Consider the following 11,109-nt stretch of genomic DNA (forward strand, 5'->3'; position numbering starts at 1 on the left):
AATACAGGTTTCCTCTCATACTTAACAATATACAGCTGTGTTAATAATACAGGTTTCCCTCTCATACTTAACAATATACAGCTGTATTAATAATACAGGTTTCCTCTCATACTTAACAATATACAGCTGTGTTAATAATACAGGTTTCCCTCTCATACTTAACAATATACAGCTGTGTTAATAATACAGGTTTCCCTCTCATACTTAACAATATACAGCTGTGTTAATAATACAGGTTTCCTCTCATACTTAACAATATACAGCTGTGTTAATAATACAGGTTTCCTCTCATACTTAACAATATACAGCTGTGTTAATAATACAGGTTTCCTCTCATACTTAACAATATACAGCTGTGTTAATAATACAGGTTTCCTCTCATACTTAACAATATACAGCTGTGTTAATAATACAGGTTTCCTCTCATACTTAATATACAGCTGTGTTAACAATTCAAACTGTAGACAAATGTCAGCATGTGGACTGGCGGTGCTGTGTCTCTCCATGTTGCCCGTATGTGAGTGAATGGGGGGGGGGCTGCGCGAAGGAGAGATCCAAACATAGGCACGGCTTTACAGAAGGAATGAGTCATGTAACTTAACATTAGGTTAGGTGTACAGGTGCGACATAGGAAAAATCTTAGTCGCACCCTTTCAAATTTTGGTCGCACTCTAGAGCCCTGTAAAACCATAAAACAAACACTACATTAAGAGATTGAATGCCATAGAACTTTATATTACTATCTAGTTTAATATCCAGTCATAACGGAAAATAAACATAACTACTTGAAAGTAGGTTTCTTATGGGCCTAAATGACATGGTTCGGATCGGTACATAGACTTGCATACTCTTCATTAGCGACAACAACTCTAGAGAAATGCAATGCAAGGCCTGCTTGAGTGCCCTTTTAGTGGAGAAAGTTGATACAGAGCCCTCTACGGCAGAGGTTCTCATTTTATATCCAGCCCACGGACCCCATACAAGATAGAGCCCCCCTCATGTCCCTTGGAATTATTTACCATAATGTAGCCTATTTATTACACCTCTATAATCTTAGTTATGTAAAAGAACAACACATGATAATGGTTTAGAAAGATATTAGACATGAAGAGCACCAGAGAGACACTTTCTACAGACAACCGAGCAGCACTCCATGAAGACAGTGTTATATATTAGACATGTATCAAACATACTTGCAGATATGAGAAATTATAGATTTGTTAAATTAGAAAGTAATTATGAACTACAGACCTTGTACAGAAAACAAGATGCAGTTCCATATAGTCTGTTATTTTTGCTGCTGCTCCACCGACATTGGATAAACAGTCTGAATGATTTTTAACATTTAACTATTATATTCCAACATCTTTCTAAGCACACCTTGACAAAATAATGTATGTGCACATGATGTTTCTGACGTGAAAAGTATACATACTAGGGCTAAACGATTAATTGCATTTGCGATAATATCGCGATATGTTAAAACGGGATTTCCTAATGGCAAAGGCTGCGATTTGGTCTCGATTTGATGACTCGTGAGAGCAAATCAGTCTGCACTACGCAGAGAAAGCATCAACTTAGCACGCTAACGCTACACCGCACCTTGAGCTGATCTCTGTCATTCAAACAATTCTGAGTTGAAGTTTAAATCTTTTACAGCCATTTTATTAAAATGAAGGGTTTTTGTTCGGGCTCGATTCCATACATGCAGTTAATGGATACAGCAGAACTGAAAGCTCGGTTGGCAACGAGCTAGCTCTGATTAGCGGTTAGCTCCGGTTAGCGGTTAGCTCCGTTATAAAGATATGGGTGGAGGAGCTGCCACTGAGAGGGGTAACAACCAGACTGATAAATGACGTTCGGGGAGCTTTCACAGCAGCGTGGCCGCGGTGTTTCAACGGTTTTATTAGTACAGTTAATCCCACGGCAAGACCAGCAGCAGCTAACGTAACGATAGCCTCTCTGAGCTAGTGCAGTGTTGACGGTGTCGGCACGCAACTTCACGAGGGGGAGGGGCTGGAGGCAGCTTCTCTCTGCACTGTAAAAAAATGTGTGTGTGTGTATATGTGTGTGTGTGTGTGTGTGTGTGTGTGTGTGTGTATATACACACACATACATATATATATATACATACACATATATATACATATATATATACACACATATATATATATATATATATATATACATATATATATATATATATATATACATATATATATATATATATATACATACACATATATATACATATATATATATACATATACATATACATATATATATATATATATATATATATATATATCAGGGTTTCTGCAGGTATCAGCAAATCTCATTTCATGCTTTTTCATGCCGTTTTTCATGCCACTTTAAACTAATTTAATGCCCATGTCCAACTGCAGATACTTTCACACACAAATTGTAAGCATTTAACAATGGCAATTTTTTATATTTGAAAATCCAAATTTAACTGTCAGATGGCTCACAAGACGGTTTACAGTCATTAAATGCAACACAAAGTGCTTCACAAGATAAGAACACAGAAATACAAATATTAAAATATTTAAAACACTGTTCACTGAGCAGCTTGCGTCTCTGCCCCACGGATCTCAAAACAACATGCACCGATAATTAAAAGTAATGAACCTATACTGCTTACGGGAGTAGGCAAATTCGCCAAAATCATGTCAACCAGTCCCAAAAGTTAGACTTCAAGTAAGCACCGCCATCTGGCAGCTGCAGGTGTGGTGGTGACAGCAGAAGTTGCGTTGCTGGTCACGGCAAAAAAATTCGAAATTGCTGCCTGCCTTTAAGCGCCGACTTGCGACTCTCGGACTGCATGTGTGATTTCACCGCATTGACGCCCATCGTGCAAAGTTTGAATTTTTTCCAGTGACCTAGAGGGTAGGGGTCCACAATAAGATATGTTCCTTATTTAGTTTATGTCAACAAATCAAAGTTTCCGATCAAATTCCACTAAGAATACATACGGGGCATTTTTGTCATTTTCTGTATGCTGCGCATTAATGGGGTAGTGATACAAAAATGGGTTTTATTAAAAAATGAAATGATCTTTGGGCGCCCGGGTATCTTAGCTGGTAGAGCTTGTGCCCATATAGAGAGGATTATTCCTTAATGCAGAGGCCGAGGGTTTGAATCTGACCTGCAGCAAGTTTCCTACATGTCTTCCCCCTCTCTCTCCCCCTTCATGCTGTCCTGGTGATTAAAGTTGGAAATGTATGAAAAAAATCTTTAAAACTATAAAATGATCTTACAGAACTCAATAGAAGAATAGTAGAAGAATGGAGGGAAAGAAACAGAGGGAGGTGAGGAGGAGGAATGTGAAAGTTGCCGTTGGCTGCCACCCAGGACCAGTCTCTGTGGTAATGAAGGGTTAGAGGCAGCGTTACTGCTCCCAGATGTCGTGCAGCTTCTCTAAATGACAACTTACATGAGGAATTCATGAAATATTGGCTAATAAAATGCATAACATGCAAAGATATGAAGTCATTCTCTCGGGTCTCTCTAGAGCCCTGTTTGACATCAGAGGGTTTAAAACCAGGGAGCAGGTTGTTTATGGCTTTATACATGATTGGTGCTGTTTGAAAATGAACCAGATCAGTGAATATCAATGTTTATGATTTGAAGAATAATGAATGTGTGTGATCCCTAACATAACCGGTATAGAGCTCAATAGTGACCGTCCATTTTCTGATTGGCTCTGCCCCCGGAAGTGATTTCCCTCCATTCTATATCTCCGTTGATGTTTCATTAAATGCTGATATATAAAGAGTTTTAACCCTGGAATAGAGCAGGGTGATTTTATTCCCTAAAAAAATGTGATTTTTTTATGAAAAAACTCGATTTATTTAATTAAAGTGCATCAACATAAACAAAATTGCAAAGGCAAACCCTTTCTCTAACTGAAAAGTCACCGTGCAGTGTGCAACAAAGATTGTTAAACATCCAAATTATTTATACTGTATTTGGATTGACCTAATAAAACATCAAAAAATCCTGAGGTAACTCTTAGTTGAATTCAACATGTAAACAGTAACACCATTCGCCATAAAAAATGTAATTGCATTTTAAACATTCTTTGAAAGGAAAACGAGCCCATCAACAACAGCAGGCTTGAGGCAAGCTCGGTGACAGGTGACAATACCCCCACCCACACTAAAGACCCTCTCCGATGGGGCGCTAGTTGCTGGAATGGGCAGGTATTTTCTTGCAAACGGGGTGCTAGCGCTAACGCCACTAGAGTGGTTTTCTTTTCGAAGAAGGCAACACTTCTCCCACTCAGCCGCACGTCTTCGCTTTAAATGCTGAAACAGATTTGTCGTACTGCTACCAGCAACAACAAGTTAACAATTTAAGACGTAGTTTGCATCAAGGTGTTTTCTGTTCCTCATCAGATGCCGTAAATCCAAACCAACTCCACACGACTGAAGTCAAAGAGCATTTCTTTGGAAGGAGCTGCTCTCTTTCGCCGGCTGTTTCTGCCATGTTGTTTGTGTATGCATGCGCTGCCCTCGGGGGGAGGGGCAGAGGGCTGCGCCCGAGGGAGCGTGCACGGAAACCCTGAAGGAAGATTTGGCGAATGCTAAATGTATGTACGCTATACTGAAGAGGGGGAGAGAAAAAAATCTAAAAAATCGATTTTTTGAAAATATGAAATCGATTTGACCTACCAACTCGATTTTTAAATCAAATCGATTTTTTTCCCAGCCCTACCCTGGAACCATGACAACCAGCTATTAGAGGAATCAGGACCAGAAAACATTTGATTTGGCGCAAAAAACATTTTGAAAACGGCAAAAAAGTTAAACAAGACTATTTACAGTAACTATCAGAGACTTTGATGGTAGAAGCTCACTGAGCCGTACGATAAACATTTCCATGGTAACCCCGAGTTGGACCAATCAGAGACGTCGCTGATAGGCTTAGGATTGTGGGTAGTGTGGTATTTTCCATGACTTGGTGAATAAAACCTGTTTATTTTAAAACCAGGTTGATTCCATACATATTTGTGTGTTCTAGAGGAGCAGAAATCATTGTTTCACATCCTCAGAGCTCGGGGTCAGTCTACCTCAGATTGTCTTTAGACTTTATCTCTGACAATCAAATCAATCAATCAATCAATCAATCAATCAATCAATCAATCAATGGGATTGTTACTTCCAGAACCACACTGTTAAACTCTGAATTATTCTTTTGGCTCTTTTTTTGCAATATAGATAGTTGACATATCATCGTAAGTATTACAACAAACCTCTCTTATGTAGCCTAGTGCATTGTCTCATCATGTACTAAAATGTGATCCAGCAGTGTTTAAAACTGTGTCTTAACAAGTAATACTCACATTGCCATGGTAATAAGTTCAGATTCAGACAGATTAGGAGGGGAGTCTCTGCTCCGTCTTCTTCTTGGTCTTGCAGCCATCTTGAGGACTCCTGGTCCTCCTGAAGTGTTGAGATCTCCTCTTCAGAGTGATGAAGAAGCTAACTTTAAATCAAACTGTGGAGACAGGAAGAGACACACATCATCAGAATACACACACACACACACACACACACACACACACACAACCACCACACAACCACCACACAACCACACACACACACTTCCTCCCAGCTCCTCTCAGCTCCACTCTGCAGCAGCTGGAAGGAAACTCTAACTCACCTTAGATTTCTGACATTTAAAAACTCTCTATTCCTTTCAGATTAAAAGAAAACTCTGAGTTAGAGCAGCAGAGGAAACTAACCTCAGCCAACATCAACAATAATACTGATCTGATATTTGATATGTTTAATATTTAACTTTGGACTGAGACCCTGGTTCATCCAGAGAGAGGTAAGGTAGTATTTATCTTACAGTCTCAGTAAAGTCACAACTCAAACTAAACTTTATATATTCATGTGGTCTTCTCAAAAGAGAAGAAACACAACACTTTAAAAGACTTCATCGAGGTAACAGGAGGCATTTTTAGAGCCCCCTCCTAATAGATATGTGTGTCAGAGGCTATAGTCTGTGGCTGAGTTTCAATAGTGGTTCAACATGCTCTTGTTCACTTCTCCTACAATGTGACATCATGACTTTGCATAAACTAACGGCACTTATCTGTACACATTTTGAGCGCAATGTGATTGGCTGATTCACCTGTCAACTACTAAACTATCTTTTTTGCATGACATATGTTAAATATGACATTTAAAATAATAAAATATATGACACCTGAAGTCCTAGATAGATAGATAGATAGATAGATAGATAGATAGATAGATACAAATATACAAGTTTAGATGAAGTGTTGGTTTGGAAAATGTACATTTTAAAATAATTTTTAAAACTATAAAAAAAAAACTCCCTCTTTTGAGATTGTTTTTTGGGTCTTTTTGCCTTTAATTGATAGGAAAGCTTCTGCAGAGAGCGTGATCATTCAGTCTGTCTCTCTGCTTCCTCTTTTCAGAGTAGTTTCTCAGAAATCACATGATCAGAGGAGCCAATCACAGCAGAGCCTGTACCCTGCCTGTTTCAGCTGCTCTCCTCTGGGGTGGTCCTGTAACTCAACCAGACACAGAAACCCTTCCTCCCTCAGGACATCACTATGATCAACATTCAGAGGAGAACTCTGGTTTTCTTCAACCTAAACTAAGAATAAAACCAGAGATGTGAGAGTAATAAGAGCTGAATATCTCTGCTGCAGGACATGAATATAAAGTCCAACTACAGGACCAGACTCTACATGAATATAAAGTCCAACCACAGGACCAGACTACATGAATATAAAGTCCAGATCCAGGACCAGACTACATGAATATAAAGTCCAGGACCAGGACCAGACTCTACATGAATATAAAGTCCAACTACAGGACCAGACTCTACATGAATATAAAGTCCAGATCCAGGACCAGAATACATGAATAAAAAGTTCAACTCCAGGACCGGACTACATGAATAAAAAGTCCAACTCTCTACATGAATATAAAGTCCAACTACAGGACCAGACTACATGAATATAAAGTCCAACTACAGGACCAGACTCTACATGAATATAAAGTCCAACTACAGGACCAGACTCTACATGAATATAAAGTCCAACTACAGGACCAGACTCTCTACATGAATATAAAGTCCAACCACAGGACCAGACTCTACATGAATATAAAGTCCAACCACAGGACCAGACTCTACAGGAATATAAAGTCCAACTACAGGACCAGACTACATGAATATAAAGTCCAGATCCAGGACCAGACTACATGAATATAAAGTCCAGGACCAGGACCAGACTCTACATGAATATAAAGTCCAACTACAGGACCAGACACTACATGAATATAAAGTCCAGATCCAGGACCAGACTACATGAATATAAAGTCCAGGACCAGGACCAGACTCTACATGAATATAAAGTCCAGGACCAGGACCAGACTACATGAATATAAAGTCCAACCCAGGACCAGAATACATGAATAAAAAGTTCAACTCCAGGACCGGACTACATGAATAAAAAGTCCAACTCCAGGACCAGACTACATGAATATAAAGTCCAACTCCAGGACCAGACTCTACATGAATATAAAGTCCAACTCCAGGACCAGACTACATGAATATAAAGTCCAACTCCAGGACCAGACTCTACATGAATATAAAGTCCAACTCCAGGACCAGACTACATGAATATAAAGTCCAACCCAGGACCAGACTCTACATGAATATAAAGTCCAACTCCAGGACCAGACTACATGAATATAAAGTCCAACTCCAGGACCAGACTACATGAATATAAAGTCCAACTCCAGGACCAGACTCTACATGAATATAAAGTCCAACTACAGGACCAGACTCTACATGAATATAAAGTCCAACTCCAGGACCAGACTCTACATGAATATAAAGTCCAACTCCAGGACCAGACTACATGAATATAAAGTCCAACTACAGAACCAGACTACATGAATATAAAGTCCAACCCAGGACCAGACTACATGAATATAAAGTCCAACTCCAGGACCAGAATTCATGAATATAAAGTCAAACCCAGGACCAGAATTCATGAATATAAAGTCAAACTCCAGGACCAGACTCTACAGAAACACATTAATGGAGACACAATCTCCAACTGTAACACAGCTGAGCAGCTGGAAGTTTAGCTTTCTGCTTCAAGTTCATGTTTCTGTAGATAACTAGAGTTTCCAGTCACAGTGTGTCATCTCAAAGATCTTTTAGAGAGGTAACAGGACGTCTATCAGCAGGATATGAAGTCTTTAACATGAGCCTAAACTTTTAACCAACCTAGATCTTCATACAGTATCTATCACAACCAGATTCTATGTGGTTTCGCATACCTAGACATCTATTTAAAAAAGTAGGAGGGCTTGATTTTCTTTTGCAATGTGATTTTGAGGTGACCAAATTTCCTGTTAAGTTATCAAAACTTCCACAAACAAGTTCTCCAATATTGAAAAATTATATTCACCCATAACTTTCCTCCCATGAATCCACCTTTATGGAAACAATAGGGTCAATCAACAATAGGAAATCATTGTTTAAGTATGATTGGTATGAAAAAGGCATTGTGTTTGTGAATGATGTTTAGATGATAATGGTAACTTTTGGAATATAAATCTTTCTTAGACAAATATAATTTAAACTGTACTTATAGAGTAGTGGTTCCCAACCGGGGTCTGGGCACCTAGGGGGGGGCGTGTAAAAGATCACAGGGGGGCGCAAGTCTTTATCTGGTTTGAGGTTGAGGTAAAAAAAAAAATATTTGCACATCTAAAAAAAATTATGATAATACACTAAAATATATAATGTATACAAAAGTCTGTATAAAAACTATACATTTTGTTGTATCCTCGTTTCCCTGCCGCCACGGCATCACTATTTTATGAATGAAACATGGCGGAGAAACGTAACAGTGCTGATAACTCCTCTGTATCAAAAAAAGAAAGTAAGGCTCTATCTCGCAGAACTTCAATTGGGGGGGGGGCTCAGCTTTTCTTAGACATGAGTAGGGGGTGCCAAGGAAAAAAGGTTGGGAACCACTGTTATAGAGAATACAACAAGATCTGTAAAGCAATAACTATACCATTATTACAGTTAATTCAAAGCACATTGTTATATGCAAAATAAGACCCTTACCAACTTTACCAAATTTAGTTATTAATGATTGACAGTAAATATAATAATAAATATATTAGTGATGCTTTGAAATCTAAATTATTTTTGATTATAACAGAGAATTAGGTGTACAGGTTCTGGACATGGTTGCATTATCCATAGAAAAATAACATTTTAAATTCATTAAATGGCCCATTTCCAAAAAAAAAAGTCAAAGAGACTCACTTTAAAATAATTTATAAGATATATCCGGTTGCTGACTTTCTTAGGAGAAGATTCAAATTTGATGTAGACCATTGTAGGTTGCACAACTAATCGCAATTTTATTGAAATCACAGGGGGCACAATATTTGTTGAAGGCAAAATATGTGTAGTGTGGAGCGTAGAGGCGTCCAGGACTACACATCTTATCCTACTAGAAAACATCTTTGTTTGGTACACATTCTTGCAAAGATCATTACATGACTATAGTATTTTTATTTGTGTTTATATGAAAATGAAGATTAAAAAATGTATCATTCCTCAATATCCTGAAGCATATCACAATATCAGTCAAAATAATCACAATTTGACATTTACCTCATATCATGCAATCATAGAGCCTTGTGTATTTTTGTGAGGGCTGATGAGTTTCTGGAACACGTTGTATTTTTTTTGCCCATTGTCACAGACAGACAGACAGACAGACAGACAGACAGACAGACAGACAGACAGACACAGACAGATAGAGCCACAGACAGACACAGACAGACACACACAGACAGACAGACACAGACAGACACAGACACACACACACACACACACACACACACTAGTGGTCTGAGCTACATGATTGGCTGTAACTTAAGACTGATAATATCCCTCTCACCTTTCCACACATCCCTCTTTTATATGGATAATATAGATTCATCAGTATCACATTAAGTCAATAGATTATTCTTATGGGTAAAATTTCATATTCATTGCAGTAAGTGGAGATGTTCTAGGCCTTCCTTTGTTTGGTTTATACATTTTTTTTAAAACTCTTTCCTCACTGAAAAGATCAAATTTTAGTAAAATTGTGAAGAAAAATGTAGACACATCAGGAGAACTACTGTTTTGATTAATCTCCCTTGTGTGCCGCTCTAAATGTTAATTTCTTCTAGCCTTTTTGATTTTGACTTGTGTATTTTCAAATAGCTCACCTTTGTTGATTTGTTCTTCTTGTACATGGACAACATTTGTATTGTATATACTTGAAGCGTATATTCTTTTCCCCCAACGAGAGTTTTGTATGTTACTGTTTTTTGTCAAATAAAAAAAGTAAACAAAGACCCAGGCCTGCTGGGAAAACACTGGCTCTCGGCTGGATCTACAGCTGATTGGTTCAGAACCGACTCAACATGATGACGTTTATATAAACTTTTATTGATTTTGAATTGGAGGATAATCAGTTATTTGGTTCGATTTGTGCTTATTCTGAACACAACACATTGTTGTGTGAGGCTGATAGTGACGTTTAGAAGTCAGAGAGACTAAATCTGTTCAGATTACAGATCATCTACAGTCTGTTGGTAATTAAAATCAGCAACAGATCACATGTAGAGCATTTGGACAGCTATTCTGTCTTAACAAAAGCAACTGGAGACTGTAAGTTGATTTATGGGTCTGAAAACATTTTTTCAAATCGGACCTAACAGGATGTGAGTGTTTCTTTGACTCTGTTCAGCATGAAGGCTGCTGGAAACTAACTGACTTTACCGCAGCTTTTTGCTGCCTGCTCTCGTCCACTTTACAGGCGAGGCGCAGTTCATCTCCAACGAGCCTCATGTTTCTGAAGATTACTAGAGTTTGGAGTCACAGTGTGTCAAATCGCAACATGACATCATGACTTTGCGTAAACATACACGCCACTTTCCTAAAGCCAGGTGGCATTTTATCTGTACGCATTTTGAGCAATCCACGTATGTCTATACCGTATACAGCGGATGTAATCAT

This window comes from Perca flavescens, chromosome 16 (genome assembly GCF_004354835.1).
Source record: "Perca flavescens isolate YP-PL-M2 chromosome 16, PFLA_1.0, whole genome shotgun sequence".
In the NCBI taxonomy this organism is placed as follows: Eukaryota; Metazoa; Chordata; class Actinopteri; order Perciformes; family Percidae; genus Perca; species Perca flavescens.